At 44.5% G+C, this 21,515-nt stretch overlaps 1 protein-coding gene and 2 pseudogenes across 7 annotated transcripts in view; 2 read left to right on the plus strand and 1 right to left on the minus strand.

Moving 5' to 3' along the window:
- Nucleotides 1-21,515, plus strand: part of LOC135045631 (complement receptor type 1-like) — a 363,785-nt gene that overhangs the window by 42,625 nt on the left and 299,645 nt on the right. The window lies entirely within an intron of this gene.
- LOC135052979 (5S ribosomal RNA) lies at nucleotides 9,867-9,985 on the minus strand (annotated as a pseudogene).
- LOC135052714 (5S ribosomal RNA) lies at nucleotides 11,764-11,882 on the plus strand (annotated as a pseudogene).

Consider the following 21,515-nt stretch of genomic DNA (forward strand, 5'->3'; position numbering starts at 1 on the left):
ATCAGGGGCAAATTTTAGCCCCTTTTCTAACACTTCTTGTTCTTCTTTAGATAACTGATGTTTACTTAAATTGAAAATGGTGATTTTCTCTTTAATTATCTCTTTATCTGTCCTTTCTTTATTGTGGCCTCTTCCCCTCTTGCCCCTCTTCTTCTTTATCCTGGTGAAGACTAATACCTTCTTTGCCTCCTCCTGTTCAATCCTAAAAAATTGTCATTATCCAATGCTCGATACCTGTTCTCTGTCGTCAATGGTGGAGTTGATCTGTACTCTTCACTTCTTCTCCATTCATCCTTTGTGTAGAATTTATTTCTCTCACCAAAGTGTCTCTTATAAGGTCTATCTTGTTGGTATTTCCCTCGTCCTCCCCTTCTTGGGTCTGTTTCTCTAATCCTTGGGGAATACCTCCTGATGTTATGATTCCGATATGAATTTTTTCTTTTCAGTTTCGGTGTTATAAATCCCTCTGGAGTGGGGCTTCTTTCACATTCGCAAAGGGTTCTGTCTCTGGATTCCCTTACAGATTCTGTTGGTTTCCTATGAATTGAATCTCTTCGGGCTTTCTCTTTGCCATTTTTTTCGGATTTGTCCCTTACAAACTTTCTCTTTTTCCGCAATATGATTTCCTTCTCCTTCCTAACTATCCTCCTTTCCATCTCTCCTTCCATCTTTATGTATTCGTCTAATTCTCGGTATGGTGATAGTAACTCGGTGTATTCCTCTATTTGTCCTTCTAAATGTACTAGATTTTTCTTTCTCTCTTGAATGATCAGGTTGATCAAAGCCAATGAGCATTCTTCCAAAATCGTTTCCCATTTTTCATAAAAAAAAAAATGGGAAACGATTTTGGAAGAATGCTCATTGGCTTTGATCAACCTGATCATTCAAGAGAGAAAGAAAAATCTAGTACATTTAGAAGGACAAATAGAGGAATACACCGAGTTACTATCACCATACCGAGAATTAGACGAATACATAAAGATGGAAGGAGAGATGGAAAGGAGGATAGTTAGGAAGGAGAAGGAAATCATATTGCGGAAAAAGAGAAAGTTTGTAAGGGACAAATCCGAAAAAAATGGCAAAGAGAAAGCCCGAAGAGATTCAATTCATAGGAAACCAACAGAATCTGTAAGGGAATCCAGAGACAGAACCCTTTGCGAATGTGAAAGAAGCCCCACTCCAGAGGGATTTATAACACCGAAACTGAAAAGAAAAAATTCATATCGGAATCATAACATCAGGAGGTATTCCCCAAGGATTAGAGAAACAGACCCAAGAAGGGGAGGACGAGGGAAATACCAACAAGATAGACCTTATAAGAGACACTTTGGTGAGAGAAATAAATTCTACACAAAGGATGAATGGAGAAGAAGTGAAGAGTACAGATCAACTCCACCATTGACGACAGAGAACAGGTATCGAGCATTGGATAATGACAATTTTTTAGGATTGAACAGGAGGAGGCAAAGAAGGTATTAGTCTTCACCAGGATAAAGAAGAAGAGGGGCAAGAGGGGAAGAGGCCACAATAAAGAAAGGACAGATAAAGAGATAATTAAAGAGAAAATCACCATTTTCAATTTAAGTAAACATCAGTTATCTAAAGAAGAACAAGAAGTGTTAGAAAAGGGGCTAAAATTTGCCCCTGATAACAAACTGAACAAGTTTGAAACATATCTGGATATCCAGAAATTTGTGAGGAAAGTGTCCCTGAAAAAATATTTCCTCACACAGAAAGGAGAAACCACACAGACAAGGGACCCCTTCAGGCCCAAATCAACTTTCAATCCCACTTTCAACCGTGGCTGTTTTATCGAAAGTTTTAACAAAGCAGTCTCCACAGACCTGGAAAAAGCTGACCTGAAAATCAACCGGAACTCCAATATAACAAAAGCACAGAGAAACGCCATAAACAGCTTAAGCGAAAATACCAACATCATCATTAAACCAGCGGATAAGGGGGGTGGCTTGGTAGTGATGGATGCGGACAAGTATGACAATGAAATAAAAAAACAACTAGAAGATAAAGAGACTTACATCCCATTAAGAGGTAACCCCAGCGAAAGAATAGAAAAGAATCTCCACAGTCTAGTAGCCCAATACAGAGAAAGGGGAATTGTAACGGATAAAGAAGAACAATATATCAAAGTGAGTGACCCCAGTCTTCCTGTTTTGTATGTACTACCGAAAATTCATAAGGACTTAGAAAACCCGCCGGGAAGACCCATCGTGGCGGGGACTAACTCCATTACGTCGAATTTGTCGCATTTTATCGACTACCATCTCCAACCGGAGGTTTCGAAGGTCAAATCTTATATCAAAGATACGACAGACATTTTAAATAAACTGGATCAAGTTATTTGGAATGACAGCTTCATTTTATGCACCGCTGATGTAAGCAGCCTATATACCGTTATAAAACATGAAAGAGGCATACAGGCGGTCCAATATCATTTAGAAAAGAATGATACTATGAAGAAAATATCCCCCTTTTTAATAAAAGGTATTAATTTCATTTTAAATAATAATTTCTTTTGGTATAGTGGGAAATTTTATCAGCAAGTTAGGGGGACTGCTATGGGCACTCGGTTTGCGCCTTCGTATGCAAACTTGTTCATGAGTTTATGGGAGGATATGCACGTCTGGAAGAACAATGCCTTTTTGTCTAACATCAAACTTTGGTACAGATATATTGATGATATCATTTTTATATGGGAGGGTGAGAGTAACCTTTTGGAGGAATTCTGTAAACTTTTAAATACTAATGATTTTAATATAAATTTGGTTTTTAATATGAGTAGAATAGAAATAAACTTCCTGGATCTGACAATATATATAAAGGAGGGTCAGATCCACACCAAATCTTTTTTTAAAACCACCGATAGTAATTCCTATATACCGACAGACAGTAATCATCACCCTAATTGGATCAAAAACATACCGAAGGGACAATTCCGAAGGATGAAAAGGAACTGCACTGAAGTAGAAGTTTTTAGAGATCAGGCCAATAAATTAAAAGAAAAATTTCTGACCAAAGGCTATTCCAAAGAGTCAATGAATAAGTACATCGACGAGGTAACACACATGGAAAGAGGTGATATCCTCAAATCAAAAGACAAAACTAATGAATCTTCGGAAGAAATTATACTACCATTCATTACATCATTCAATAGCCAATATAAGAGTATGGAAAAAATTGTGAGGAAACATTGGCATCTGCTTGTACGTGATCCCATTCTGAAAACCATTATCCCTCCCAAACCAAAATTTATATATCGAAAAGCCCCCAATCTAAAACAAAAGATCACCCAAAGTGCTATCCCACCCAAGAAATCCAATAGAATAAAGACGACGGGTTTCCACAGATGTGGATTATGCAAAATGTGCCAAACACACACTACACAAACAACCAAAGTTGAAAATTATGTGTCAACATCTTCAGGGAAAAATTATGTTATCAAAGATTTCATCACATGCAATACCAAAAACTGTATTTATCTTATAGAATGTAAATGTGGCCTACAATACATCGGGCGCACATCACGACCGCTCAAAACAAGGTGGTCGGAACATGTACGTAATATACAGAAAGGACTAACCACACATTCAGTCTCGAACCACTTCAAAGAAGTACATAAAAATAATTGTGATGGCCTAGCCAAAGTAATAGGAATAAAAACTGTGCATAAACATTGGAGAAAAAATAATGAGGAACAGTTATTAGCTCAAACAGAGATGAAACTAATATACGAGATAGGCACACTGAGTCCAAAAGGGTTAAACTTGGACTTTGAATTGAAGTGGTTTTTATGAAAGAATTCATGATTCCCTGTTTATGCATCTGTTATTTTAATATCTGTTTCCTGGTACTCTATACACTAATGATATGAGTTATTAAAACCATAACTGTATATCACAGTAGGTAGGGCAGCGCCTCCCACTTGGAAAAGCGCTGTGTAGAGCAATAACTAGCCCCGCAAGAGGTTGACTTCCGCTCCGGACGAAATCGGGTGGAACGCATACGTCATTTGCGTTCCACGGACAGGAAGTCAGTGTCCCCGCAAGACCGCGATCATGGCAGTCAGGCCGTATTAGAGTGTTACACCTCCGGAAACGACGGTGAACTGCAAGATATGATCTGCGGTTCACGTCTAAAGTAAAAAAGAACACGGCTCCCAATGATTTAGAAGTGTCACCGGAAACCGGATATGCTGTGCGTTCCACGGGCGTGGAACGCACGCCAGTGCGTTTTGGGTACTATCCCTTATTTGAGCTTATTTTCAAATTAGGAATTACTTATTATTATGAAATATAGATGCTGCATATGAACACAATGTAATAAATAAAGAAATCCTCTATTAAACTGGTTTTTGGCATATTAGAATCCCGTCCAATCAAAGCACATCTGAGGGTATAAATAGTGAGTATACCATATGCACACCACACACCTTGAGGAAGGCTCACTTATAAGAGCCGAAACGCGTTGGTGATTGATTGGAGGGACCTTCCAAAAACCAGAGGGGAACAAGAACCAGCCGAGATTCTGCTATGGTCATTTGGGTTGCTGCAAATCCCGGGAAGTAACCATTCCATGCGTTTCTGGGTGGACTATCTGACACCCCACACAATCTGGTAGGCAGGTCCACATAATTTGTGGTGGATTCATTTTTATACATTTTTATCAAACGTATGCTGCTATTCTTATGCTGCTAATTGCATGTCTTGCTTATTTGCACATTGGATACCTTATCATCTGTAGCATATTTGCACTGAAGAATTTGTTTTTAGCTCATTTGCACTTTTTCGTTGAATAAAAAAACTGTACTTCACTATATGCGAATCTTCTCCTTATATTTTTTGGGGACGCCAATATTGGTTGATGCGGTGAATCGTACTGTGGAGAAGAGCTACCTATGATGGTATATTCGTCCATCACATATTACCTCTCATACTGACTGTGAAAATCCCTATAGTAGGGAACGGGTGAAGTGTTTTGGTGGAAGAGCAGAGACTGTGTTTGATTTGGTCCATCCAGCGTCAGGCACCCTTGAATTTACTTGACCCTACAGACTGATCGATAAGTACGAATACCTGCTTGAACCCAGGGAGCGCACCACAGAAAAAACAAACATTTTCTAGCTATTAAGGGACTGAATGTGACCGTCCTGTCTGTTAGGTTGCTGCACCTTTGTATTGAAGCGCCATCTGTACATTTGTTTTTTATACCTTAGTACTTATTAGTGTTGGTTGGGTGACACTTATGGATTGCAAATTTCAAATAGTGTCACAGATTCTAAATGGATTATTATGTGGCCATATAGAACATTCTTATTTTCACCCATGCCACGATTGCTTTGGCCTCTGAAGACCTAGTTTTCTAGAAGACTGAAGCAGGTTGTCCTGCAGTATCTTCCTGTATTTCTCTAACGTCCTAAGTGGATGCTGGGGACTCCGTAAGGACCATGGAGAATAGCGGCTCCGCAGGAGACTGGGCACATCTAAAGAAAGCTTTAGGACTATCTGGTGTGCACTGGCTCCTCCCCCTATGACCCTCCTCCAAGCCTCAGTTAGATCTCTGTGCCCGAACGAGAAGGGTGCACACTAGGGGCTCTCCTGAGCTTCTTAGTGAAAGTTTTAGATTAGGTTTTTTATTTTCAGTGAGACCTGCTGGCAACAGGCTCACTGCATCGAGGGATTAAGGGGAGAAGAAGCGAACTCACCTGCGTGCAGAGTGGATTGGGCTTCTTAGGCTACTGGACATTAGCTCCAGAGGGACGATCACAGGCCCAGCTTGGATGGGTCCCAGAGCCGCGCCGCCGGCCCCCTTACAGAGCCAGAAGGCAGAAGAGGTCCGGAAAATCGGCGGCAGAAGACGTCCTGTCTTCAACAAGGTAGCGCACAGCACTGCAGCTGTGCGCCATTGCTCTCAGCACACTTCACACTTCGGTCACTGAGGGTGCAGGGCGCTGGGGGGGGCGCCCTGAGACGCAATAAAAACACCTTGGATGGCAAAAAATGCATCACATATAACTCCTGGGCTATATGGGTGCATTTAACCCCTGCCAGAATACATAGAAAAACGGGTGATTAGGCCGCCGATAAGGGGGCGGAGCCTATCTCCTCAGCACACTGGCGCCATTTTCCCTCACAGCTCCGTTGGAGGGAAGCTCCCTGGCTCTCCCCTGCAGTCACTACACTACAGAAAGGGTTAAAAAAGAGAGGGGGGCACTAATTAGACGCAGTATTAACTATACAGCAGCTATAAGGGGAAAAACACTTATATAAGGTTATCCCTGTATATATATATATATATAGCGCTCTGGTGTGTGCTGGCAAACTCTCCCTCTGTCTCCCCAAAGGGCTAGTGGGGTCCTGTCCTCTATCAGAGCATTCCCTGTGTGTGTGCTGTATGTCGGTACTTTTGTGTCGACATGTATGAGGAGAAAAATGATGTGGAGACGGAGCAGATTGCCTGTAATAGTGATGTCACCCCCTAGGGGGTCGACACCTGAGTGGATGAACTGTTGGAAGGAATTACGTGACAGTGTCAGCTCTGTATAAAAGACAGTGGTTGACATGAGACAGCCGGCTACTCAGCTTCTGCCTGTCCAGACGTCTCATAGGCCGTCAGGGGCTCTAAAGCGCCCGTTACCTCAGATGGCAGATATAGACGCCGACACGGATACTGACTCCAGTGTCGACAGTGAAGAGACGAATGTGACTTCCAGTAGGGCCGCACGTTACATGATTGAGGCAATGAAAAATGTTTTACACATTTCTGATAATACGAGTACCACCAAAAAAGGGGTATTATGTTCGGTGAGGAAAAACTACCTGTAGTTTTCCTGAATCTGAGAAATTAAATGAGGTGTGTGATGATGCGTGGGTTTCCCCCGATAACAACTGATAATTTCTAAAATGTTATTGGCATTATATCCTTTCCCGCCAGAGGTTAGGGTGCGTTGGGAAACACCCCCTAGGGTGGATAAAGCGCTCACACGCTTGTAAGGGCTCTACCTTCGCCTGAGATGGCCGCCCTTAAGGATCCTGCTGATAGAAAGCAGGAGGGTATCCTAAAAGGTATTTACACACATACTGGTGTTATACTGCGACCAGCAATCGTCTCAGCCTGGATGTGCAGTGCTGGGTTGGCGTGGTCGGATTCCCTGACTGAAAATATTGATACCCTAGATAGGGACAGTATATTTTTGCCTATAGAGCATTTAAAAGATGCATTTCTATATATGCGTGATGCACAGCGGAATATTTGCCGACTGGCATCAAGTCTAAGCGCGTTGTCCATTTCTACCAGTAGAGGGTTATGGACACGTCAGTGGTCGGGTGATGCGTATTCCAAACGGCATTTGGAAGTATTGCTTTATTAAGGGGAGGAGTTATTTGGGGTCGGTCTTTCAGACCTGGTGGCCACGGCAACAGCTGGGAATTCCACGTTTGTACCCCAGGTCGCCTCTCAACATGAGAAGACGCCGTATTATCAGGCGCAGTCTTTTCGTGGACAAGGTTCCTCATTTCTGCCCCGTGACAGAGGGAGAGGAAAAAGGCTGCAGAAATCAGCCAGTTCCCAGGAACAGAAACCCTCTCCCGCCTCTGCCAAGCCCTCAGTATACGCTGGGGCTTTACAAGCAGAATCGGGCACGGTGGGGGGCCCGTCTCAATGAATTTCAGCGCGCAGTGGGCTCACTCGCAAGTAGACCCCTGGATCCTTCAGGTGATATCTCAGGGGTACAAATTAAAATTCGAGACGTCTCCCCCTCGCCGTTTCCTAAAGTCGGCTTTACCGATGTCTCCTTCTGACAGGGAGACAGTTTTGGAAGCCATTCACAAGCTGTATTCCCAGCAGGTGATAATCAAGATACCCCTCCTGCAACAGGGAACGGGGTATTATTCCACACTGTTGTAGTACCGAAGCCGGACGGCTTGGTGAGACCGATTCTAAATCTAAAATCTTTGAACACTTACATACAGAGGTTCAAAATCAAGATTGAGTCACTCAGAGCAGTGATTGCGAACCTGGAAGAAGGGGACTACATGATGTCTCGGGACATCAAGGATGCTTACCTTCATGTCAAAATTTACCCTTCTCACCAAGGGTACCTCAGGTTTATGGTACAGAACTGTCACTATCAGTTCAGACGCTGCCGTATGGATGGTCCACGGCACCCCGGGTCTTTACCAAGGTAATGGCCGAAATGATGATATTCCTTCGAAGGAAGTGAATTTTAGTTATCCCTTACTTGGACAATTCCCTGATAAGGGTAAGATCCAGGGAACAGTTGGAGGTCGGTGTAGTGTTGCGGCAGCACGATTGGATTCTCAATATTCCAAAATCGCACCTGGTTCCGACAACGTGTCTTCTGTTCCTAGGGATGATCCTGGACACAGTCCAGAAAAAGGTTTTTCTCCCGGAGGAGAAAGCCAGGGAGTTATCCGAGCTAGTCAGGAACCTCCTAAAACCGAGCCAAGTCTCAGTGCATCAATGCACAAGGGTTCTGGGTAAAATGGTGGCTTCCTACGAAGCAATCCCATTCGACAGATTCCACGCACCAGTGGGACCTGCTGGACAAATGGTCCGGGTCGCATCTTCAGATGCATCAGCGGATAACCCTGTCACCAAGGACAAGGGTGTCCCTCCTGTGGTGGTTGCAGAGTGCTCATCTTCTAGAGGGCCGCAGATTAGGCATTCAGGACTGGGTCCTGGTGACCACGGACGCCAGCCTGCGAGGCTGGGGAGCAGTCACACAGGGAAGGAATATCCAGGGCTTATGGTCAAGCCTGGAGACATCACTTCACATAAATATCCTGAAGCTAAGGGACATTTACAATGCTCTAAGCTTAGCAAGACCTCTGCTTCAAGATCAGCCGGTGTTGATCCAGTCGGACAACATCACGGCAGTCACCCACGTAAACAGACAGGGTGGCACAAGAAGCAGGAGGGCAATGGCAGAAGCTGCAAGGATTCTTCGCTGGGCGGAAAATCATGTGATAGCACTGTCAGCAGTATTCATTCCGGGAGTGGACAACTGGGAAGCAGACTTCCTCAGCACGACCTCCACCCGGGAGAGTGGGGACTTCACCCAGAAGTCTTCCACATGATTAAAAACTCGACAGGTATTGCGCCAGGTCCAGGGACCCTCAGGCAATAAGCTGTAGACGCTCTGGTAACACCGTGGGTGTCGGACAAGAAGAACGACCGTGCACCGGTATGTATAAATTGCAAAGATTATACGAAACCAACAATTGGACAATTATATTACTGGAAAGAAAATTGCAAACTTTCTAATTATGTCCCTATTGGTGGTGCGCCCAGAGCTAGAGAGTACAAGTACTAGCAGAGGGAGAGAAAGAAAGCTCTTGTGTGGGCGCACTCTTAAAAATGAAGAAAATATTGTTCAATTGCTGAAAGTTATTAAAATTTATGTTTATTAATCAAGAGTTAAAAACAAAATACCCCTCTACGATCCAAAGAAAAAATGTAAACATAATAAAGACATGAGAAAATGTAAAAATGTTCTGGTCTGTTAATCACATGAGAAGGATTAGAAAGGCTGCAGACACCTAATAGTCTAACACCCGTTTCTCCTGACCAGTACAGATAATCTGTATTAATGAAACCGACCAAGGAGGTCACTAGCTGTAGAAGGTCAAATAATGTGTCTTAGAGAACCACTGAAATCAGGTTGATTCTAAGCAATTTAATATTCACCTATTATTCCATGTTACTCAGAATTGGAGATATCTGTATTGATATAACCTGAACGCAGAAAAAAGAGAAGAAAGTTTTGAAAGAACAAATAGTGGTGATACTGCTGTTGGTGTCCACCCTTCTGAGGAAGGGGAATAGTCCCTACTCTACAACACCAGGTATTCCCAAGGAGTCTCCTCTCAAAGTACTGACCCGGCCCAACGCTGTTTCGCTTCCAAGATCAGACGAGATCGGGCATTAGCAGCGTGGTGTGATAGTAGAGAGGCTATCTACCAATGAGAGTGCACCTATATACAGATGGTAGAGTAAAGATTTAGAAAGATAAGGCCATGTAGATCTACTTTCCACGTTAGGCGGGGTGAGCAAAATGTCACTTAATGGCAAAGTGCACCCTGGATCGTGAATGAGTCTACGGAAAAATAGTAAGTGGTGAAAAGAACAAGGATATTGTCACTTTTTAAATTGGACTGGTGGTTATTAACCCTGGTGGGAAACCACGTCACAGAGTATGCAGCGTCAGATAAAATAGTACATGGGGATATACTTCACATATGTGTACATTTTTGTACAAAGCAACACATCATTACTTTGAAAAAAACGTAAAAAAGGTATAGCACACTGTATACAAAGGAAATGAAATAGTATGAAGAATGAGTATAGTCTGTAATCTATGGGGTTTATCAGGCTATATTATGCACAGAAAATCCAAAATAATTGGCTTGCGGTGTGAATGGTGTGTCAAGCAAAAAGAAGCACTTATTGCCGTGATATTGTTCTGCAGTCTGTAGGATTAATCGTATGCAAGAAAAAATCTCCAACATGCAGCATGCAGTGTGGAGTAGTGTGCCAAATGAGCACATATGCCAATAATGCTAGCCTGTGATATGTGGGATTATAGTACTAAGATGTGCACAGAAAATTACAACTACTAAATGTGCAATACATGTGCCCAATGAAAAAAAGGGTACTTATAAAAATGGAAAATTCAAACATAAATTGCAGATGAAAAATGGCAGATAGAAAAGTGATACTCAAGATATCAGGATCTGGAAATAGGTGAAAATGCGGGATCCTCCAAGGACAGGTTCCATGCTGTAAATCCGTGGAAAACGCGTTTCGCCCGTTTGGGCTTGTTCACTTCCGGGATCTCTGAGATCCCGGAAGTGAACAAGCCCAAACGGGCGAAACGCGTTTTCCACGGATTTACAGCATGAAACCTGTCCTTGGAGGATCCCGCATTTTCACCTATCTCCAGATCCTGATATCTTGAGTATCACTTTTCTATCTGCCATTTTTCATCTGCAATTTATGTTTGAATTTTCCATTTTTATAAGTACCCTTTTTTTCATTGGGCACATGTATTGCACATTTAGTAGTTGTAATTTTCTGTGCACATCTTAGTACTATAATCCCACATATCACAGGCTAGCATTATTGGCATATGTGCTCATTTGGCACACTACTCCACACTGCATGCTGCATGTTGGAGATTTTTTCTTGCATACGATTAATCCTACAGACTGCAGAACAATATCACGGCAATAAGTGCTTCTTTTTGCTTGACACACCATTCACACCGCAAGCCAATTATTTTGGATTTTCTGTGCATAATATAGCCTGATAAACCCCATAGATTACAGACTATACTCATTCTTCATACTATTTCATTTCCTTTGTATACAGTGTGCTATACCTTTTTAGGTTTTTTTCAAAGTAATGATGTGTTGCTTTGTACAAAAATGTACACATATGTGAAGTATATCCCCATGTACTATTTTATCTGACGCTGCATACTCTGTGACGTGGTTTCCCACCAGGGTTAATAACCACCAGTCCAATTTAAAAAGTGACAATATCCTTGTTATTTTCACCACTTACTATTTTTCCGTAGACTCTCATTCACGATCCAGGGTGCACTTTGCCATTAAGTGACATTTTGCTCACCCCGCCTAACGTGGAAAGTAGATCTACATGGCCTTATCTTTCTAAATCTTTACTCTACCATCTGTATATAGGTGCACTCTCATTGGTAGATAGCCTCTCTACTATCACACCACGCTGCTAATGCCCGATCTCGTCTGATCTTGGAAGTGAAACAGCGTTGGGCCGGGTCAGTACTTTGAGAGGAGACTCCTTGGGAATACCTGGTGTTGTAGAGTAGGGACTATTCCCCTTCCTCAGAAGGGTGGACACCAACAGCAGTATCACCACTATTTGTTCTTTCAAAACTTTCTTCTCTTTTTTCTGCGTTCAGGTTATATCAATACAGATATCTCCAATTCTGAGTAACATGGAATAATAGGTGAATATTAAATTGCTTAGAATCAACCTGATTTCAGTGGTTCTCTAAGACACATTATTTGACCTTCTACAGCTAGTGACCTCCTTGGTCGGTTTCATTAATACAGATTATCTGTACTGGTCAGGAGAAACGGGTGTTAGACTATTAGGTGTCTGCAGCCTTTCTAATCCTTCTCATGTGATTAACAGACCAGAACATTTTTACATTTTCTCATGTCTTTATTATGTTTACATTTTTTCTTTGGATCGTAGAGGGGTATTTTGTTTTTAACTCTTGATTAATAAACATAAATTTTAATAACTTTCAGCAATTAATTGAACAATATTTTCTTCATTTTTAAGAGTGCGCCCACACAAGAGCTTTCTTTCTCTCCCTCTGCTAACACCGTGGGTGTACCAGTCAGGGTATGTGTTCCCTCCTCTGCCTCTCATACCCAAGGTACTGAGATTGATAAAATGGAGAGGAGTAAGCTCTATATTCGTGGTTCCGGATTGGCCAAGAAGAACTTGGTAACCGGAACTTCAAGAGATGCTCACGGAAGATCCGTGGCCTCTACCTCTAAGAAGGGACCTGCTCCAGCAAGGACCCTGTCTGTTCCAAGACTTACCGCGGCTGCGTTTGACGGCATGGCGGTTGAACGCCGGATCCTGAAGGAAAAAAGGCATTCCGGATGAAGTCATCCCTATCCTGATCAAAGCCAGGAAGGATGTAACCGCAAAAACATTATCACCGCAATTGGCGAAAATATGTTGCGTGGTGCGAGGCCAGTAAGGCCCGACGGAGGAAATTCAACTGGGTCGATTCCTACATTTCCTGCAAACAGGAGTGTCTATGGGCCTGAAATTGGGGTCCATTAAGGTTCAAATTTCGGCCCTGTCAATTTTCTTCCAAAAAAAGAACTAGCTTCAGTCCCTGAAGTTCAGACGTTTGTAAAAGGGGTACTGCATATACAGCCTCCTTTTGTGCCTCCAGTGGCACTTTGGGATCTCAATGTAGTTTTGGGTTCCAAAAGTCACATTGGTTTGAACCACTTAAATCTGTGGAGTTAAAATATCTCACATGAAAAGTGGTCATGCTGTTGGCCCTGGCCTGGGCCGGGCGCGTGTCAGAATTGGCGGCTTTGTCCTGAAAAAGCCCTTATCTGATTTTCCATTCGGACAGGGCGGAATTGAGGACTCGTCCTCAGTTTCTCCCCAAGGTGGTTTCAGCGTTTCACCTGAACCAGCCTATTGGTGGTGCCTGCGGCTACTAGGGACTTGGAGGCCTCCAAGTTGCTAGACGTTGTCAGTGCCCTGAAAATATGTTTCCAGGACGGTTGGAGTCAGGAAATCTGACTCGCTGTTTATCCTGTATGCACCCAACAAGCTGGGTGCTCCTGCTTCTAAGCAGACTATTGCTCGTTGGATTTGTAGTACAATTCAGCTTGCACATTCTGTGGCAGGCCTGCCACAGCCAAAAATCTGTAAATGCCCACTCCACAAGGAAGGTGGGCTCATCTTGGGCGGCTGCCCGAGGGGTCTCGGCTTTACAACTTTGCCGAGCAGCTACTTGGTCAGGAGCAAATACGTTTGTAAAATTCTACAAAATTGATATCCTGGCTGAGGAGGACCTGGAGTTCTCTCATTTGGTGCTGCAGAGTCATCCGCACTCTCCCGCCCGTTTGGGAGCTTTGGTATAATCCCCATGGTCCTTACGGAGTCCCCAGCATCCACTTAGGACGTTAGAGAAAATAAGAATTTACTTACCGATAATTCTATTTCTCATAGTCCGTAGTGGATGCTGGGCGCCCATCCCAAGTGCGGATTGTCTGCAATACTTGTACATAGTTATTGTTACAAAAATCGGGTTATTATTGTTGTGAGCCATCTTTCAGAGGCTCCTCTGTTATCATGCTGTTAACTGGGTTCAGATCACAGGTTATACGGTGTGATTGGTGTGGCTGGTATGAGTCTTACCCGGGATTCAAAATCCTTCCTTATTGTGTACGCTCGTCCGGGCACAGTATCCTAACTGAGGCTTGGAGGAGGGTCATAGGGGGAGGAGCCAGTGCACACCAGATAGTCCTAAAGCTTTCTTTAGATGTGCCCAGTCTCCTGCGGAGCCGCTGTTCTCCATGGTCCTTACGGAGTCCCCAGCATCCACTACGGACTATGAGAAATAGAATTATCGGTAAGTAAATTCTTATTTTTTCACCATTCATCAGTTCCTTAATTTTAAGAAGATGCCCAGTCCCCACTGAGGAAAAGCATCCCCACAACATGATGCTGCCTCCCCATCATGTTTCACTGATTTGTAATCCACCTCTGGCGTGCACTGTTTTTCCCCACGCTCGTTCTTTGTTTGTGCTGGCTTGTTCATACCTGCAGGCCGATAGGGACAATATCGTCCATATTAGCATGCCTGGCCAAAGGAGTCGGGTGACGGGGGAAATTAAGAAACTGAACTCCCACCGTCACCCCTCCCCTGCCGCCGGGTCAGCTTGGCGGTGGGTTGCCTAGTGTGTAGTGCCCATAACACTGGCACCACCACACACTACTTCCATTCACTAAAACCAATGACCACTATGGATATATGATGCAAGCTACATAACATTCAATTACATTCTACTAGTTATACCACCAACTTCAATACTAATATGCTACCGGCACATACAGCACACTCAGTAGTACAAATATACTAAATAAACAAATGCTTAAAAACTAGACTGTCTACTTCATGTTTTATTCTATGAGATGCACACATTGGAGAGGTTTCTTACTTGTCTTTTAGCTCTTTTAACTGCAGACCCACCAGGAAGCAGATGGGGAACTGCAGTCCAGAGGTGGATTAAGAGGAGGGGGGGGGGGGCTGTGTGCAGTTGGCATGCTGCACACAGGACAGGAGTTTAACTGTCCAAAACAGGGAATTTAGCCGGGTTTAGCCACTTTAGACTGCTAAACCCGTTCTGTTTGGGTGTGACATGTGCGATATGCATGGGCGCCCAAACAAAATCGAATTGTGACAGTTGTTTAGGCGTCTAAAATGTCCAGTTTCAACTGGAGTTTTAGACACCCAAAACAATTGAATCGACCCCTTTTTCTGATAGCCTGAACCTCATTGGATATCATGGTCATACACTGAAATACGCAATATCTGGTTTCCTTCCCTGTGAATGAAAAGGGGAATGTCAGGCAGTGCATACAGTGGCGGATTCTGCTGACCAGCAGTCAGATCAGTCATGCATGTTAAAAGATTTTTCATGCCCGACTGCCTGATCATTGCTGATCGGTGGGCTAGTGTGTGTGTGTGTGTATGTATGTATGTATGTATGTGTGTGTGTATATGTGTATATATATATATATATATATATATATATATATATATATATATATATATATATATATATATATATATATATACTGTGTGGATATAGATAGATATATTTATTTTACAGGTTGAGTCTCCCTTATCCAAAATGCTTGGGACGAGAGGTATTTTGGATATCGGATTTTTCCGTATTTTGGAATAATTGTATACCATAATGAGATATCATGACGATAGGACCCAAGTCTAAGCACAGAATGCATTTATGTTTCATATACACCTTATACACACAGCCTGAAGGTCATTTTAGACAATATTTTTTTATAACTTTGTGCATTAAACAAAGTGTGTACATTCACACAATTCATTTATGTTTCATATACACCTTATACACACAGCCTAAAGGTCATTTAATACAATTTCTCTATCGTCCTAAGTGGATGCTGGGGTTCCTGAAAGGACCATGGGGAATAGCGGCTCCGCAGGAGACAGGGCACAAAAGTAAAGCTTTTACAGGTCAGGTGGTGTGTACTGGCTCCTCCCCCTATGACCCTCCTCCAGACTCCAGTTAGATTTTTGTGCCCGGCCGAGAAGGGTGCAATTCTAGGTGGCTCTCATAAAGAGCTGCTTAGAGAGTTTAGCTTAGGTTTTTTATTTTACAGTGATTCCTGCTGGCAACAGGATCACTGCAACGAGGGACAGAGGGGAGAAGAAGTGAACTCACCTGCGTGCAGGATGGATTGGCTTCTTGGCTACTGGACATGAAGCTCCAGAGGGACGATCACAGGTACAGCCTGGATGGTCACCGGAGCCACGCCGCCGGCCCCCTCACAGATGCTGAAGCAAGAAGAGGTCCAGAATCGGCGGCTGAAGACTCCTGCAGTCTTCTTAAGGTAGCGCACAGCACTGCAGCTGTGCGCCATTTTCCTCTCAGCACACTTCACACGGCAGTCAATGAGGGTGCAGGGCGCTGGGAGGGGGGCGCCCTGGGAGGCAAATGAAAACCTTTAAAAAGGCTAAAAATACCTCACATATAGCCCCAGAGGCTATATGGAGATATTTACACCTGCCTAAATGTACTAAATAGCGGGAGACGAGCCCGCCGAAAAAGGGGCGGGGCCTATCTCCTCAGCACACGGCGCCATTTTCTGTCACAGCTCCGCTGGTCAGGAAGGCTCCCAGGTCTCTCCCCTGCACTGCACTACAGAAACAGGGTATAACAGAGAGGGGGGGCAAAATAAATGGCAATATATATTAATATAAAAGCAGCTATAAGGGAGCACTTAATCATAAGGCTATCCCTGTCATATATAGCGCTTTTTGGTGTGTGCTGGCAGACTCTCCCTCTGTCTCCCCAAAGGGCTAGTGGGTCCTGTCTTCGTATAGAGCATTCCCTGTGTGTCTGCTGTGTGTCGGTACGTGTGTGTCGACATGTATGAGGACGTTATTGGTGTGGAGGCGGAGCAATTGCCAAATATGAGGATGTCACCTCCTAGGGGGTCGACACCAGAATGGATGCCTTTATTTGTGGAATTACGGGATAGCGTCAACTCGCTTAAGCAGTCGTTTGCCGACATGAGGCGGCCGGACACTCAATTAGTGCCTGTCCAGGCGCCTCAAACACCGTCAGGGGCTGTAAAACGCCCCTTGCCTCAGTCGGTCGACACAGACCCAGACACAGGCACTGATTCCGGTGGTGAAGGTGACGAATCAACCGTATTTTCCAGTAGGGCCACACGTTATATGATTTTGGCAATAAAGGAGATGTTACATTTAGCTGATACTACAGGTACCACTAAACAGGGTATTATGTGGGGTGTGAAAAAACTACCAGTAGTTTTTACCGAATCAGAAGAATTAAATGACGTGTGTGATGAAGCGTGGGGTGCCCCGATAAAAAACTGCTAATTTCAAAGAAGTTATTGGCTTTATACCCTTTCCCGCCAAAGGTTAGGGAGCGCTGGGAAACACCTCCTAGGGTGGACAAAGCGCTAACACGCTTATCAAAACAAGTGGCGTTACCCTCTCCTGAGACGGCCGCACTTAAAGATCCATCAGATAGGAGGATGGAAAATATCCAAAAAGGTATATACACACATGCAGGTGTTATACTACGACCAGCTATTGCGACTGCCTGGATGTGCAGTGCTGGGGTAGTTTGGTCAGAGTCCCTGATCGAAAATATTGATACCCTGGACAGGGACAATATTTTACTGTCGTTAGAACAAATAAAGGATGCATTTCTTTATATGCGTGATGCACAGGGAGATATCTGCACACTGGCATCACGGGTAACTGCTATGTCCATTTCGTCCAGAAGAGCTTTATGGACACGACAGTGGACAGGCGATGCGTAGAGGAGTTATTTGGGGTCGGTCTATCGGATTTGGTGGCCACGGCTACGGCCGGGAAATCCACCTTTCTACCTCAAGTCACTCCCCAACAGAAAAAGGCACCGACCTTTCAACCGCAGCCCTTTCGTTCCTTTAAAAATAAGAGAGCAAAGGGCTATTCATATCTGCCACGAGGCAGAGGACGAGGGAAGAGACAGCAACAGGCAGCTCCTTCCCAGGAACAGAAGCCCTCCCCGGCTTCTACAAAAGCCTCAGCATGACGCTGGGGCTTCGCAAGCGGACTCGGGGGCGGTAGGCGGTCGTCTCAAGAATTACAGCGCGCAGTGGGCTCACTCGCAGGTAAATCCCTGGATCCTGCAGATAATATCTCAGGGGTACAGGTTGAAATTAGAGACAGAGCCACCTCGCCGTTTCCTGAAGTCTGCTTTACCAACGTCCCCCTCAGAAAGGGAGACGGTTTTGGAAGCCATTCACAAGCTGTATTCTCAGCAGGTGATAGTCAAGGTACCTCTTCTACAACAAGGGAAGGGGTATTATTCCACTCTTTTTGTGGTACCGAAGCCGGATGGCTCGGTAAGGCCTATTCTAAATCTGAAGTCCTTGAACCTGTACATAAAGAAGTTCAAGTTCAAGATGGAGTCACTCAGAGCAGTGATAGCGAACCTGGAAGAAGGGGACTTTATGGTATCCTTGGACATCAAGGATGCGTATCTCCACGTTCCAATTACCCCTCACACCAGGGGTACCTCAGGTTCGTTGTACAAAACTGTCACTATCAGTTTCAGACGCTGCCGTTTGGTTTGTCCACGGCACCTCGGGTCTTTACAAAGGTAATGGCCGAGATAATATTTCTTCTTCGAAGAAAAGGCGTATTAATTATCCCATACTTGGACGATCTCCTAATAAGGGCAAGGTCCAGAGAACAGCTAGAGATGGGTTTAGCACTATCTCAAGAGGTGCTAAAGCAGCACGGATGGATTCTGAATATTCCAAAATCCCAATTAATGCCGACAACTCGTCTGCTGTTCCTGGGGATGATTCTGGACACAGTTCAGAAAAAGGTTTTTCTTCCCGAAGAAAAAGCCAAGGAGTTATCTGACCTGGTCAGGAACCTCCTAAAACCAGGAAAGGTGTCTGTACATCAATGCACAAGAGTCCTGGGAAAAAATGGTAGCTTCTTACGAAGCAATCCCTTTCGGCAGATTCCATGCAAAGGGATCTGTTGGACAAATGGTCAGGGTCGCATCTTCAGATGCACCTGCGGATAACCCTGTCGCCGAGGACAAGGGTATCCCTTCTGTGGTGGTTGCAGGAGGCTCATCTATTGGAGGGCCGCAGATTCGGCATGCAGGATTGGATCCTGGTGACCACGGATGCCAGCCTGAGAGGCTGGGGAGCAGTCACACAGGGAAGAAATTTCCAGGGAGTGTGGTCGAGCCTGAAAAAGTCTCTTCACATAAGCATTCTGGAACTAAGAGCAATCTACAATGCTCTAAGCCAGGCGGAACCTCTGCTTCAAGGAAGACCGGTGTTGATCCAGTCGGACAACATCACGGCAGTCGCCCATGTAAACAGACAGGGCGGCACAAGAAGCAGGAGGGCAATGGCAGAAGCTGCCAGGATCCTTCGCTGGGCGGAGAATCACGTGATAGCACTGTCAGCAGTATTCATCCCGGGCGTGGACAACTGGGAAGCAGACTTCCTCAGCAGACACGACCTTCACCCGGGAGAGTGGGGACTTCATCCAGAAGTTTTCCACATGCTATTAAACCGTTGGGTAAAACCAATGGTGGACATGATGGCGTCTCGCCTCAACAAAACACTGGACAGATATTGCGCCAGGTCAAGAGATCCGCAGGCAATAGCTGTGGACGCGCTGGTAACACCTTGGGTGTACCAGTCGGTATATGTGTTTCCTCCTCTGTCTCTCATACCAAAGGTATTGAGGATTATACGGCAAAGAGGAGTAAGACTAGTGGCTCCGGATTGGCCAAGAAGGACTTGGTACCCGGAACTTCAAGAGATGGTCACGGACGATCCGTGGCCTCTACTTCTGAGAAGGGACCTGCTTCAGCAGGGTCCTTGTCTTTTTCAAGACTTACCGCGGCTGCGTTTGACGGCATGGCGTTTGAATGCCAGATCCTAAAAGGAAAAGGCATTCCGGAAGAAGTCATTCCTACCTTGATAAAGGCAAGGAAGGAAGTCACCGCGAAGCATTATCGCCGTATTTGGCGAAAATATGTTGCGTGGTGCGAGCAGCGGAGTGCTCCGATGGAGGAATTTCAACTGGGTCGTTTTCCTACATTTCCTGCAATCAGGATTGTCTATGGGTCTCAAATTGGGATCTATTAAGGTTCAAATTTCGGCCATATCAATATTCTTCCAAAAAGAATTGGCCTCAGTCCCTGAGGTCCAGATTTTTATCAAAGGAGTACTGCATATACAGCCTCCTGTGGTGCCTAAGGTGGCACCGTGGGATCTAAATGTAGTTTTAGATTTCCTCAAATCCAATTGGTTTGAACCACTAAAGAATGTGGATTTGAAATATCTCACATGGAAAGTGACTATGTTACTGGCCCTGGCTTCGGCCGGGAGAGTATCTGAACTGGCGGCTTTGTTTTATAAAAGCCCTTATTTAATTTTCCATTCGACATAGGGCAGAGCGGCGGACGCGTCCGCATTTTCTCCCTAAGGTGGTATCAGCGTTTCACCTGAACCAGCCTATTGTAGTGCCTGCGGCTACAGACGACTTGAAGGACTCCAAGTTGTTGGACGTTGTCAGAGCCTTAAAAATATACATTTAAAGGACGGCTGGAGTCAGAAAATCTGACTCGCTGTTTATACTGTATGCACCCAACAAGTTGGGTGCACCTGCTTCTAAGCAGTCGATTGCTCGTTGGATTTGTAACAAAATTCAACTTGTACATTCTGTGGCAGGCCTGCCACAGCCTAAATCTGTTAAGGCCCATTCCGCAAGGAAGGTGGGCTCATCTTGGGCGCCTGCCCGAGGGGTCTCGGCATTACAACTCTGCCGAGCAGCTACGTGGTCAGGGGAGAACACGTTTGTAAATTTTTACAAATTTGATACCCTGGCAAAGGAGGACCTGGAGTTCTCTCATTCGGTGCTGCAGAGTCATCCGCACTCTCCCGCCCGTTTGGGAGCTTTGGTATAATCCCCATGGTCCTTTCAGGAACCCCAGCATCCACTTAGGACGATAGAGAAAATAAGAATTTACTTACCGATAATTCTATTTCTCGGAGTCCGTAGTGGATGCTGGGCGCCCATCCCAAGTGCGGATTATCTGCAATACTTGTACATAGTTATTGTTAACTAATTCGGGTTATTGTTTAGGAAGCCATCTTTCAGAGGCTCCTCTGTTATCATACTGTTAACTGGGTTTAGATCACAAGTTGTACGGTGTGATTGGTGTGGCTGGTATGAGTCTTACCCGGGATTCAAAATCCTCCCTTATTGTGTACGCTCGTCCGGGCACAGTACCTAACTGGAGTCTGGAGGAGGGTCATAGGGGGAGGAGCCAGTACACACCACCTGACCTGTAAAAGCTTTACTTTTGTGCCCTGTCTCCTGCGGAGCCGCTATTCCCCATGGTCCTTTCAGGAACCCCAGCATCCACTACGGACTCCGAGAAATAGAATTATCGGTAAGTAAATTCTTATTATTTTTAATAACTTTGTGTATTAAACAAAGTTTGTGTACATTGAACCATCAGAAAACAAAGGTTTCACTATCTCACTCAAAAAAGTCCGTATTTCGGAATATTCCGTATTTCGGAATATTTGGATATGGGATGCTCAACCTGTGTGTGTGTGTG

The sequence above is a fragment of the Pseudophryne corroboree genome, chromosome 2 (assembly GCF_028390025.1).
Source record: "Pseudophryne corroboree isolate aPseCor3 chromosome 2, aPseCor3.hap2, whole genome shotgun sequence".
NCBI lineage: Eukaryota > Metazoa > Chordata > Amphibia > Anura > Myobatrachidae > Pseudophryne > Pseudophryne corroboree.